The sequence below is a fragment of the Canis lupus genome, chromosome 23 (assembly GCF_048164855.1).
Source record: "Canis lupus baileyi chromosome 23, mCanLup2.hap1, whole genome shotgun sequence".
Taxonomy (NCBI): domain Eukaryota; kingdom Metazoa; phylum Chordata; class Mammalia; order Carnivora; family Canidae; genus Canis; species Canis lupus.
Window position 1 is genome coordinate 37539290 of NC_132860.1, and position 15178 is coordinate 37554467.

The window sequence follows — 15178 nt, forward strand, 5'->3', positions numbered from 1 at the left end:
TGAAATAATTCTAAAGACAAGAAGCTATCTAAGCAAGCAAGAGTATTCTATTCAGTCTAACAGTAAGTTGTGTGGGCTTTGAAAGGCATTATGTTCAGAAAGAAAGAGCATGAGTCTTAGAAGAAATGACTTGTAATCCTTTTATCTCCATTTGGCTAGGTGTCATCTAAAATATGGAGATTATCTCTTCCTTTGCAGAGTCTCCTTCCTCCATATCAACCATCCCACAGCTGGGTTAGATACAACTTTCCTACCTCATCTAGTTGGTGTCCCATTTATCCTTCCTGAATCTCAACACCTTGACTGGCTTTCTATGCTTTCATATCCCCACCATCATTCCTTCAACTGGTAACTTCCCATCACTTTAGCTTTTATGCAAATAGTGATTCTATTTTATATACTTCTTTCATTCTTTAAAAAAAAAAAAAGACTTGATCACTTTTTTCCAAAACTAGCAATCTATCTTTGACCTTCTCCCTAGAATCAATATTCTTGAAAGATTTAACAGACTTAACATGTAATCAAATAATTTAATGAAAAGTTACTTAAGCTAGGTCTTGCTTTGAAGATATTGATATATACTTTATATGAATTATCTCATTTAGAGAATTTACTTTGAAGTAAATACTACCATCCTTATTTCCCAAGTGAAAAACAGAGAACCTAGTCCTCTCTGAATGCAGTCTATGTATCTAACCACTACACTAAACTCCTGAACAACTTCCTTACCACTTACTTATCATTGAACCTTCCAAATTGTGGTCCGCATCAGCATCACCTGGAGACTTCTTAGACAAATTCTTGGGCCTCACCCTGACCTGCTGAATCAGAAACAGTAGGGACAGGATCTTGCAATCTATATTTCTGGTGTGAGTATGGCACATCCTAGTTGAAAATCACTGATCTAGATGTTAAAATGCCAAATGATTCCAAGTGCTCAAAATAAGTAACATGAGCCAGCTACAAGAAATATGTAAGAAGAGATGGATGGTCCTTGGTAAAATTGACAGTTCATTCCTTGTCTATCAGGTGTAGTCTCTAGTCATTTCCAGTTTTCTTCCTTGCAATGAGGAAATCCAGACCTAGTGTTACCAGATGTTTAGAATTTTCAAGAGAATTTAGAAGTCTGATCTTCTATGTAAAATACCCTGATTTTTAAATGTTGACAAAATTATGTATTTTTTAAACACCACATAAGCTAATATATACTACTGGGCCAAACAAAATATACACTTAGGCTGGAGTCTACATAAGAATAGCCAGTTTGTGACTTTTGCTTTAATCTCTGAACTCTGCCCTTTCTTCGACCTAAATACTATACAATTAAGACTCACCACATACCTCCTAATCCTCACTGTTTTCTACTTTCCCTGACTTTTTACAGTTCTCATTGTCTTTCACTTTCTCTTGCATTTCATATTACTAACTACTTCTTCCTTTTCGTAATTCTTATCTCTAGATTCAGAAACAATCTCTCTCCTAGTTGTCACCCCATCTCCCTGCTTGCCTCTTCTATTTCATTTCTTCTTCCCCTTTTTAACCTGTGGGGACAATTGACACTCCAAAATCCTTTTCCTCTACCTCTGCTCTCAATACTCACTCCCAGATGACTCTCAAATTTAGACTCTCAAATTCTGGAGGACCTTTTTTTCCTAATTTCTAGTCTTACATTTTCAATTGTTTGGTTATATTTCCTTCAAAATCACATTTGTATCTCAAATCTGTTCAATATAAATGGAATCATATTGGGGGCACCTGGGTGGCTCGGTTGTTTATGTGTCCAACTCTTAAATTCAGCTCAGGTAATGATCTCAGAGCTATGAGATCAAACCCCAGAGCAGGGCTCTGAGCTCAGTGCAGAGTCTGCTTAAGACTCTCTCTCCATCTCCTTCTGCACACACCCCACCTTGCTTGCACTTGTGCATGCACTCTCTTTCTCTCCTTAAAAAAATAAGTAAAGACTTTTTTTCTCTTCAGAACCCATTTCTGACTCCCAGGTATCCCATTTCTGGTAATGTGCCTACCTTTTTAAAGGACTGCTCGTATGCCTCCTCTCCTATACAAAGCCTTTGCTGATCCTCTGCCCTTCTTCAGCTAGCTGGGCACCCTCATTCTATGATCCCCTCAGGATATATACTTCTCCTTTACATCTTTAATAATGATTAGTCCACCTCACTTCTTTTAAGAAAAATCCATAATATAAAAAAAAGGGAAAATAAACTTAGCATTACTTGTTTTTCTTATCCATTTAAGCAGATTTTAAGCTCCTTGAAGGCAATAAGCGTATTACTATTTTAATGTAATTTAATGTAATGTAATGTAATGTATTTTAATGTATCTTAACAAAATATACGTGCAAAGATATGTATTAAATTATTTAATACACAGTGTTTACACAGGTGTACTCTGCATTATACAATATGTCCTAATAAACAGTTAACAACTTTACTTTAAATGAATACACCTTTTATATATATATATATATATATCAGAAAAGTTTTCTATTTAAAAGAATCTTACAGGGGTGCCTGGGTGGCTCAGTTGGTTAAGACTCTGCCTTGGGTTCATGTTATGATTGCAGGGTCCTGGGATTGAGCCCCACATCTGCCCCCCGGCTCTGCAGGGAGTCTGCTTCACCCCCTCTGCTTGTGCCCTCACTCTCTCTCTCAAATGAACAAATAAAAAAAAACTTACAGTGAATTTTTATGAACTCTGGAGCTCTTCTGTAAAGTATATGTACACCTGAATTGATTGTTTTGTAGATTTATTTGTTTGTATCATTATTAATTTATACCATTCCTCTCAAACCTGAATTTTTTTGAAAATGTATGTTGGTATTAGTGAGTGCCATGCACAAAATATGTGCTCTTTCAAGAACCAAAAGTTCTTACAAAGTCCAAAATGTAAGTTAAACAAACTCCATGACACTGAGCCATCAGGTATCACTACCCCTTCCTCTAGGAATAAGAACTGTGCAGATTAGCCTGAGGCATATACCAGTGTGCTCGGGAGTAGTGCAGTCCTATTAATATTTTCTCACCTTTATATTTATAGAGCACCTATTTGTACTTCATTTTATTACATCCTCTTCAGATATAAGAAACATTGCAAACTACAAAAGTGTGAGTTTGAATACTCTTTCATAGGAAACATGTCATAGGAAACAATATAAAAGAATATCTCAGCATCGTAAAGAAAGAAAGTTACAGAGAGAAACTTCTCAAACTTTCTCCTTTGAATTATCCCTTCTTCCTTTTTCTTTCTTTCTTCTTTCTTTCTTTCTTTCTTTCTTTCTTTCTTTCTTTCTTTCTTTCTTTCTTCAATCTTTGAAAACTCATAAATCAGTTTTGAAATCACTAACTCTTAACCCTATGAAAAACAAACCTAATTAATAGTTTTGTTTTATTTTTACCATTAACCTTAGTGAATATAGCTGAATACTGTTTTTCAAACTAAATTAGGTTCTTTTCTCTTTCTCCTTCAAAGTGGTTACATCATTCATTTGTAATAGTTAGGCCCATTTGTTTGTTTGTATTCCATTTTGTATTTTTTTAAAGATTTTATTTTATTTATTTTAGAGAGAGTACGAGCAGGGTGAGGAGAGAGGAGGAAAGAAAAGGAGAGGGAAAGACTTGCACTAAACATGGTCCCCTTGTGGGGCTGGACCTCACAACCTTGGGATCATGACCCCAGCTGAAATCAAGAGTTAGTCACCCAACTGACTGAACCACCCAGGCACCCCCTCTTCATTATTGATATTTTGAATGTGAAACAATGTAATTCTAAAATCCAGAACTATTTAAAAAAACATATTTAAAGAAGAGTTGTTCTCCTGCTCATCTTATTCCACTGTAATCATCCTCTGTAAATAGCCAATACCATTAATTCGTGACTTATTCTTCCTATGGTAACTCTTGTACGAATGAGGAAATACATGTATATGTTTTTATTTCTCTTTCTTTCTTACATGAAAGATAGCATATTATAGATTTTCATTACTTTGCTTTTTCATTTTAAAAGTATATTCTGGAAATGATTCTATTTTGGTTTATAGAAATATCTCTCACTTTTTGTATATCTGCATAGTAGTCAGCCAGACTTCTTAATAGTTTACAAAGATAAACACTTCTGCCTGCTTCCAACCACACAGAGTACCTGGCACTTGATAAGATCAAATGCCATAAATAACTATAAAGCTGGACAAAATATATGAAACAACACTTCAGATTGGGGCTACAGGCAATGGAAGATTGTGATTCCCTGAGAAAACAGAAATGTTATGAGGTGAGCCACACAATTTCTCTAACTTTCTGCCTGGAGGTACTTTTTGACCTTGAGGAAATAGAAGAGGCCAAACAAAGACGGGATCTCTCTGAGCTGAAGTGTTGAGGTCAGAATTCAGAGCCTCTGAAGGAACTAAAATTTACAGAGTAGAGCATCAGAAAGGAGTTATCTAAGAAGAGGTTATTCCAGAAACCTGCATAAAGTTTCTCTTAAGTCTTTGGATTGATAAAATGTTTCCCAAGCAGACAAAAAGATTCTGTTGTGCCTGGCATTAAACAGTTACTGGGAAACTATAAGCTGAGTAAATATTAAAGAAGATGCACAGTACTGAGAGGTATGTCATCTGAGTAGCCAAAGGGGAGAGAAAATGCTCAACATTCCAGAATTCAAATTGAGGACCTAGAAAAACCATGCTGTATGAATAACACTACTGTATACTTAGAATAATGGCTACTCCAGAACTACTATAACAAAGTTTTCAAAATAAGTCTTGAGAGGATTATGTTCATCTGTCAGTAAATGAACTACCTGCCAGAACAAAACTCAATGCTGTTTAAAGGAGGACAATAAAATTCAAACTCTCAAACTGAAGAATCCATAATATTCATAGTTCATTCAAAATTTACTAGTCACGCAAAGAAGCAGAAAAATGTGACCTATTGCCAAAAGGGAACAGCCAAATCAATGCAAATAGATCCAACTATGTCCAAAACACTAGAATTAACTAACAAATATTTTAAAAGCTATTATAAATATGTTTAAGAATTTAAAAGAAAAGTAGAACATAATGAGTGAACAGATGGGAGAATATTAATAGAGAAAGGGACAGCATAAAAGAAGAACCAAACAGAAATTCAAGACCTAAAAAATCTAATCTGCAATATAAAAAAAGTTGCTGAATGTGCTTAATCAGTAAATTGGATACTACAGAAGAAATTATCAGTGAATTTGAAGATGGGGCAATAAAAATGATCAATAGAGAGAAACTAAAATATAGGCATTTAAAAAGACCTATAGGAAAATATGTCATGTGCTAATATATGTGTAATTGAAGTTCCAGAAAAAAAGAATAAAGATTGGGTAGAAAAATATTCAAAGAAATAGTAACTGAACTTTTTTCAAATATGACCCCCCAAAAAATGAACTCAGAGATCCAAGAAGTTCAACCAACCCCGCACAGACTAAAATAAAAAAAAGAGAGAGAGAGAGAGAGAGAGAGAGAACCAGGGGATGACAAAAGAGAAAGAAAAATGTTAACAAATGACAACTAATCTAAGACACAAAGTTCAATGATTTCCTCATTTGAATTTGTGAATTTGTTATTTCAAATAATTTATATTGATGAGCTACTCTGTGCCAAGCATAAGGGAATCAGTGTCCAATAAACAGAGCCACTGCCCTTAAGTTGCAGACTGCCAACTTGAGAAGACAGACACTAAGCAACTGGCTATAGAACTTTCTGATAAAGCTATGAATAATTCTGCTGAGAGTAGAGGACAATGCCAAAAGAATAACGAAATGTTATTAAAGCATACCTAGAAAATTTAATTAATGATCAAAATTATATTCTTTACTTATTTAATTTCCAAAAAAGTAATTCAAAGTAGTGTTACCAAAGGTTTGGTACTGTTTTTCACAGTAGGTCTGAATATAACCTGGTATAATAATTCTGTAGAAATATGAGAATGGGAAATATCTTTCAAAGATCTTGAAAGTCCAGTTACCCATTTACTTATAAACTCCACTTATAAAAATATATCCTAAAGAAAAAATGAGAGATGCATATGAAATGCACATACAAGTATGTTCATTAAAATTTTGTTAATCATAATGAAATAACCATATATCCCAAATTAGGAAAAGACATAATGAATTGTGGTTATGTTTCTTGTCAAGATGGCCCAGTGAATTTGTATTTATATCACATTCCTTCTATTATAAGTAGCCCACAAAGATAGTTACCATATGAAAGAGGGGAAACAAAAGGTATAGTTGAAATCTAAGACAATATAAACATCTCTATGAATCAGAAATAAAACAAAACTTCAATGCAGTAGAAAAAGGATCTACAAAGATTACTTCATTACCAGAAATTGAGTCAACCTACATGCTAGCTCTACAATTAGATTTGTGAAAGCTGCTATATTACAATGGGGATGGAGAAATGAAGCTGTTACAAGCCCTGATTATGGACTAGAAGCCCAAGAGGCCAAATGAGGGGCAAACATAAAATTTCATTCAGGAATTACTTTCCATAAAGAAAGTATAGAAAACAAAAATATATCTCACACTCAAAATGAGCCTTCATAAATGTAAAAGCATGCTGATAATGGGATATCTTTCATATAGGTTTACTTGATAATAAGGATTAGCAATTCAAAATTCCCTAATGTGTATTCTAAGACTGAAAAAATTAAGCAACTGTATTGTCACGATGGAAGCCATGTTTCTCATGATCAGAGAAGAGAGTTATAAATATGCAAAAGAATAATGAATAAATACTTTGGCATTAGGTTAGAATGAAGGTATCTATTTCTATGAACTCAAAGTTTAAAAAGATGGTAGATATACAGATAAACAGATAGATGGAGAGATATAAAAATAAATATGGGTATATTTCTCCAAATTCTGTCATATATTTCCTAATTCTATCTGCTGAGAGGTCTTAGAATAGTGATAAAACTTCAGTAAGAATGAACACAACTGATATTCAGATGTTGGCTTCTAAATACCATTCTATATTAAGTAGAAGTAGGGAATCTCTGTTGGGGAGAGAAAATACAAGATGAGCCTGGGACATCTTACTCTGCCAGAAAATAAGAAAGTGCTCAAAACATGATGGGAATATTTCAAAAGAACACAGAGGCCAACATGAAGGGAATTGCAATGGACATATTTAGGACAATTTGAATAACAAATAAAGATAGTAACAAATCATAACCCACACAATAAAATGAATATCCATAAATTTATACTGATAAAAAGAAATGAATAAACAAACAAATGAAAGATAAGGGAAAGCACATTCTTATAGGAAAATGCCAATTAATAAGTGTAGAAGAAATGAAGGAATTAGAAAACCACTGTCAGTCTCCTTAGTAATAATTGTTTTAGGTAAGAATAATAAATGTGTGCTAAAAGTAGTGAGTGGAAATAAGTGAAATACACTATATTGATCTAAATTCAAAGTATCTCCCTCAGATTCTTACTAATTACTTGGGAAAAACAGCAGCTCCTGAAAGCTACCTTAATCAAATCAATGAACTTAACATTATCAATATTTGAACAAAGAGATATTCTAAATTCTTTTGGAGATCATGTATTAAAAAGGATATATCCCTTTTGTAGGTCTTTTTTTAAGATTTTATTTATTTATTTATTTATTCATGAGAGACACAGAGAGGCAGAGACACAGGCAGAGGGAGAAGCAAGCTCCACACAGGGAGCCTGATGTGAGACTCCAGGATCACACCCTGACCAAAGGCAGACACTCAACTGCTGAGCCACTCAGGTGTTCCCTTTTTGTAGGTCTTATACCAAAAATGCATAAACTGAATTTAACTATAAGGAAACACCAGAAAAACTCAAATTGATGACTACTGTATAAAATAAACATCTGCATTCTTGGGAAAAAAAAGTCAAATTCATGGAAAAAAACTGAGGGGAGACTGAAGAATATTCCACATTAAAGGATACTAAAAAGGCATGAGAATTAAATTCAATGTGTGATCCTAGATTGGAGCCTTGATCAGAAAAATTGTTTTCTCTTTTGCTATAAAGAACTTTAATGGATCAATTGATAAAATTTGAACAAGGTATGTAGAATAGATAACACTATTACATCAAGATTAATTTTCTGATTTTGATCATTGTAACTTGCTCATATAAAAGAATGTCCTTGTATTCAGAAAATGCAAACTGAAGTATTTAAGGGCTAAGGGATATATATCAGCAAATTTTTGAGAGAATAACACATATGTAGTAAACTGTTAACCTCTGGGAACCTTTTGAGAATTATACAGGCAATATTTTTACTAATTTTTCAATTTTTCTTCATATTTTATTATTGTGAAATAAATAGTTTTTATAAAGCACTTGCAGAACCATTTGAAAAAATATTGTACTACACTATGAACAAAATGAGTAACCTGAATTTTAATATGTCCAATTAATGAATGTGTCTAATGTGAATGCAATGGAAGAATATGGAAAAGTCCAATGTGAATGCAATGGAAGAATATGGAAAAGTCTTTCAATAAACATAGGATGCAAAAGGAGGTAAAAGAAGACTTAAAGGTAATTTCTTAAAAATCAAATAATAAATTATATTATAAAACAAGAATAGATGTAACAAGACAGGTAGATATAACAAAGAGTGAATTAAAATTGAATAAAAGGTACAGTTGTTGAAACAAATAAAGATTAATAGATGTCATGAACTGAAGTCTAAACTATTGAGAAAGAATTAGAAGACAGCAAAAGGCATCCTCTCAGAATATAACCCTGAAAGACTAAGATAGAAAATTGTGGAAGAATAATACAATGACATGAAGCATAGATTGAGAGGGACTAATTCACACATTCTTGGACTATAATTTAAAAAGGTGGAGAGAATAATAGAGAAGCAATATTTGAATAAATATTATTAAAAATTTGTCAGGATTGAAAAAGAGACAAGTCTTCTGATACAAAAAGCTTTTTAAGAACTGACCAAAATAAATAAAGTATTCACTCAGACACATGGCCATAAAACTGAAAATCATCAGAGATAAAGAGAAAATTTAAGACCTGCAAGAGAGAAAAGACTGGTTACAGAAAAACAATTAAAATAAGAAGGTTTTCTTTAGTAACAATAGAGATCAAAAGACAATAGAATATATGTTCATATAGTAAAGAGAAAGTAATTGCTAACCTAATAGTATATACCCAGCTAAGCTATCATGCAAAAGTGAGAGCACAAGCATATAAAAACTAAGATAATTTATCAGGACTCTTCCAAAAATAAATATTAAAGGATGTACTTCAGCAAGAAAGTGAAGTCAGAGGAACACATAAGTACAGGGATCAATGGTAAGCCCAGAAATTAATAAAATATATTCTAAATTTAATAAGCCATTGATTTTAAATAAAATTAATTTTTATGTTCAAATAAATAGGTTGGGAAATTGCGGTGTTCAATAAGTCAAAGTACATCAAGGTCCCTCTCATATTTGAGAAAAAATGATACTATTGATTTCTTCAGGTAATTTATAGATTACTATGTCTGCCAAAAACATAACCAGTAAAAGAACCAAAAGGCAATCAGAAGTTTCCAAGCCAGTAGAGAAAAAAGTAAAAAGCAAATATAGAAATATTATCAGTACTGTAGAAAGGAAAATGATGGTCAACAAACAAAAAATTATATCCTAAAATTATAGAATAAATCTAAATATTTTGAAAACCACAATAAATGCAAAATAACTAAATTTCCCTATTTAAAATAGATAAAACACTGGAAAAAATAAATTTTGGTAATGATAGTTAATACTTTTTTTAAAAGATTTTATTTATTTATTCATGAGAGACACAGAGTGAGAGAGAGAGGCAGAGACAGAGGCAGAGGGAGAAGCAGGCTCCATGCAGGCAGCCCAATGTGGGACTCAATCCCAGGACCACAGGATCATGCCCTGAGCTGAAGGCAGATGTTCAACTGCTGAGCCACCCAGGCATCCCAGTAGTTAATATTTATTGACTGCCCACTCTTTTGATGCTTTTTTAGGATTAACTCATCGAATTGTCAAAATATTCTAGGAGGTCTATATCATTATTGCATCCGTTTTATGATAAGGAAATTGAGTAGGAAACACAGCCCCGTATAATCTTATTCCAGAGTCCATGTACTTAGCTACCATTCTATTCTTCAATGATTCAATATGGTCATGTGATCAAATGTTATGTATCTATTAAAGATTGGGCCATAGAAGAATTTTTATGAATAGGAAAAGGCTAGCAGACATTTGTAAATCAAAAAGTATGTTACAAAAGAATATTCAAAGTTTATTAAAAAGAAAATACATACACACACACACACACATACATATACACACACAAATACTGAGAAACACAAATACTGAGAAATAAAATCCACCAAAATACAGTTGTGATTACTTCTGAATATCATGACAGTAGGTGGCATTTATTTGGATCTTTTTATATTTTTATATTTTCCACAATAAATAACAGTATGTTATTTTTATTAAACTTTTCTTTCATAATACTTGTGAAGTACCTAGCATCAAGTACACTCTTCACTAATATTCGAGGAAGATAAGTAGAACCACAAAGTCCTCTCATTGACTAAAGATGAATGCAAGCTAGAGATGTGGGGATATTGTGTTACCTATCAACACTCAGATCCTAGGGACAGATAAATTGTATACTTCCTAGAAGATACAGTAATGCATAAAAAAAGAGCTGAAATCCTTACAAGCTGCCCCCTTGTGTTAATTTCAGATTCTGATTTTTGGATCCAACGTAAATAGTGGCTTCATAAGAAGCCTGAAAATAAAGGCCTTAGGTCTTACCTGTAGAAATGTAGTTAAATAATATCAGCACTAAATAGGACACAGAGCCTCAGGATGTCTAAACTGCAAATGCACTCATTGAAACCACCATCTAGAGACTAACTCCCTCACTTTTATACTCAGAGAAAAAGACCCACAGAAGCAAAGGGACTTGTCTAATTTTACACAAACTTTCCTAGCAGAACTCAGACTAGAATTCAGTTTCCCCATCTCAGATAAAGAAACTGAGACTTACTGAGGTTGAATCATTTGCCCCAAATTACTCAGCTACCAAAAGGCAGGGCTGGGATTTTAATTTAGTTTAATCAGATTCCAAAATCTATCCTCTTTGAATTGTAATCAAATAGACAATTCTTCAGTTATTCAGTGGAGCATTGATTATTAAATCTATCAAATATTTATTTAAGTAATTTTTATCCACCTAACACTTCCAATTTACAAGCACTAAAGAAGAATTAGCATTTCTTCTTTTATGCCTTTTCTCATTACTTGAGAATATATTTTTTAATTATTATTTGAATAGTATCCCTTTAATGATTTTCCCTGTGATCTCTTTTTCATTGTTGTTTAATTTTCTGTGACTTATTCTCTGAAAAATACAATACTTTTAGAAAACAGGTGTCGTGTAATATCATTGCAGTTCTCCTTTTAAAATTTAATTTTGCTTCTCTCCCCTTGTTATTTTTCCCTGTCAACACTGCACATAAACGCATAGCAATAGTAGCTCTCATCTCTTGGCAATAGCTCTTTTCCTGCACGCCTAATGTTGTTTTTCTGCCTCCCAATTGCCCCTGATTAGCCATATTTTTATATTTAGAATGTACTTGTAACCCAGGCATTTCCTACATGAAAGGGGAATTTTGTTGGTGGTGGTGAATACTGTTTTTCAGGAGATAGAACAATTTCTATATCTCCTATTAGCTTTTTAACCAGGCTTGGTTCTGGATGAGAGATCCTAACTGAATAAAACAAGCTTCCTTTAGAGACTTGAAGAAAATGCCTTTTTCCACTGTCAGTTCTGTGCATTGTGGGCATGCAAGCAACGAGATTATATACCATTCTGCTCCTATATTTTCTTATGTGTCTCATTTTTGTCATGTGAAAATGTATATGGTAAAGAAGAAAGTACACACTTATCTAATGAGTGAGACCAAAATGGATTTTATTTTTCAAATATGTTTTGTTAGTTGATTAGATGTGAAGGAATTAACATTTGTTTATAATGTCTTACTACCTATTGTAGGATCTATTCTAGGTGTTCTATATCTATGATCTCTATTTCTCACAAAGTAACTACCAACCCATTTTAATATGAAGTTCAGAGTGATTAAGTAACTTGTCCAAGGTCACACAGCAAAGAGATAATGGAGTCTGAATGCCAATCAAGGCTGTCTTTTACTTTGTACCCTGAAACACACTTCTTTTCTTAATCGAAATATGTTATAATCAAGTATAGAAAAAAACGCAATGAAAATTACACTTGTTATTCAGCCTGGCCACACTGCATTTGCTAAGGAAATACTAAATCAGTTAATTATTCTAGAATTGAACCACTTACTCTTCAATTTTTATATAAGCCACACGGAATGCCTTTTTAAAAGAACTGAAAATCTTTAGGACTCTATGCAGTTTTTTAACGTAATTATCTGCCTCTGTGTGTGTGTGTGTGTGTGTGTGTGTGTGTACGCATGAGAGAGGAAAGAGAGACTGACTTATAGATACGCAGGCATGTCTGTATTAACATGCATATTCAACTATTATTTTTAGGTGGAAATCACTCTCCAGCAACAAATTCAGATATTTAGCTGAAAAAAAAGTGAGAGTAGGAAGCCACAAGAACCACGTTTATGGAATTACTGGCAAAGTAAAAATCCTAATGGTTAGAAAAAGAAAATGGGGTAGGGAAAGACACAAAAGACACTTCAAAGCAAGTGCATCAAGTTACCATGGCAACCAGGGAATGTGGGTTGAAATTTATGTCTCCATTGTTCCAGCAGAGAGGTTCTAAATAACACCCTAGTGGCCTGACAGCGTCGATGCATCTCCCTGAATGCTCCAGAGTGCTTCAGGCATTCAGAAGGAATAGGATTATGGTAACTTTGTCAGTTCCAGCCTCCTCAGTTCCTCTTAAGCAAAGACACTTGTTTCTGGAGACACAGCATTCTCATTTCCTGAGTTGGTCCAGACCAAGGCTACAGAATATTAGCATTCTTACATTCACCTATGGTTGAGGGTAGCAGGCATTTATTTGTTTTACTGTCTTAAGTCAAAGATGTGGCTGGAACAGGCTCTTTTTTTTTAAATTTTTATTTATTTATGATAGTCACAGAGAGAGAGAGAGAGGCAGAGACATGGGCAGAGGGAGAAGCAGGCTCCATGCACCGGGAGCCCGACGTGGGATTCGATCCCAGGTCTCCAGGATCGCGCCCTGGGCCAAAGGCAGGCGCTAAACCGCTGCGCCACCCAGAGATCCCAATATATTTTTATTAATATGTTTCACATATATGGGAAGCAGGTTGAAAAGTGGCTCTTCCAAGGTCCCCAAAACAGCCCAAATTTCACTTCAGATCTGTCAACAAAGCCTTTGCCAGGAGGATTTCCCTAGTTAATGAAGTTTCAGCTTATGGTTGGGTCTATGTTTTAACACAAACACACTCATAGAAACACAAGACAACTCTGAATTCTGTGGGTTCCTGAAAGCTCCTGCCATCACACCCCTCTTTCTGCACTGAGCAGTTGGCAATATCAGGGAAAGCAACTCCTATCCATATTAGCCATATTCCCTTTACCTCTGAACAATACTGATTAAGAGAGAAGGCTGCTATAAATCTAAGCTCACTATCCTACTGGAACTTCTCTAGTTTCTGGCTTCTTACTCTTTCTCACTGGCCTTCAGTGGAAGGGAATATTAAGAAGAGAAGACAACTAAGACGTTTTGAGCATCTATTATGTGCTAGGCATTATGCTAAGCCTTTTGAATATATTATCTCACTAAATTCCTCCAAAAAAGTCTATGAGCTAATTATTCTCATTCCTATTTTACAGATCTGACATGCAAGAATCAGGAGGTAAATAGTTTCCCAGGGTTACATAGTTAGTAACTATTAGAGTCTAACCAAATATCTGACTCTAGTCTCCTCTTTTTTCCCTTATGTCCTGGCATGCCTCCCAAAACACCCTGCCCAAATTACAACAATCTGTAGAGCTGGAAGGGACCAGAATATTATCAATTTTAAGTGATGTAATTAGTTGTTTTTATGAAAGTGTCATTAAAAGCAATAGTAATAGAGAAAACTGTAGGAATTAGCTAAATAAATAAATACAAATTTATGTATAGCTCTATATCCTCCCAATATTTAATTCTACACAAGGAGATTTTTTTAGTCCCTTTTCTTAGGAGTAGGTCAGCATAGAGTGAGTTCTTCTAACTAATCCAGGGTTTCATTTCTTGTATAAATGAGCTAACATTTTGTAGTAAAGCAAGGTAGTTACCAAGGAAGCAAGTTATGGCAGCTTTTGGTGTATTTCTCACCACCAAACAGTTTTCTCCAGCTAAGACTGGTTAAAGTCTTACATAGAGATACAACTACAACTCAAACTGCCCATTTCTCTCATTTGATACAATGAAGATTGATGACTTTCTTTAAAGTGAAATTAGATACCCAATCACTAGCCATCTTTCATATCACAAAGGTAATACCGTTTGAACACAAACTAATACACACAATTAAAATTTTAATATAAACTTGTATTAGAATTTAGGCCACTATTTTCCTTATTACACTTCTATAATATGAACTTCTTTGGAGAAAAATAAAAGCAAATTACCAGTTTCCAGAAGAACAAAATGTGAATAGAATAAATTTAACAACTATACTGTGTTATCATAGCAACCAAAGTTAAAAAAAAAAAACTGATGTGATAAAAAATGACACAAGAGAACAAATGCATCAAGTTGTTATGGCAACGAAAGAACGTGGGTTGAAATTTATGTATGTAGAATCCAAGAGAATATTCTAAAGCAACTAAAATAAACATTTGCTTATTAAAATATCCCCCAAATAGTACTTATCTATAAGCATTAAAGTGTTTTCATTATTTTGTCTGCCTTTTCTTTTATTTCCAATGGATGATTTTAAATTGTGAGCATTTGTATTTTCAGTTCAGCTTGCTTTTTGGCCACAATACACCAAGATGCAATATGTTTTGCAGAAAATGGTTCAAAAGCCTATTTCAAAATAGCATCCTCAATCATGTTTAGGCTTATTTTACTCTTTTAATCTTCTTTTAATGAGTGTCTATACTATTGCTTTTTCTTCTTAAAGAAGCTC

At 33.7% G+C, this 15178-nt stretch overlaps 1 protein-coding gene across 13 annotated transcripts in view; it reads right to left on the reverse strand.

The window, feature by feature from the left end:
* DLG2 (discs large MAGUK scaffold protein 2) overlaps nucleotides 1-15178 on the reverse strand; it is a 1975849-nt gene that overhangs the window by 1554405 nt on the left and 406266 nt on the right. The gene's annotated exons all lie outside the window — the stretch shown is intronic.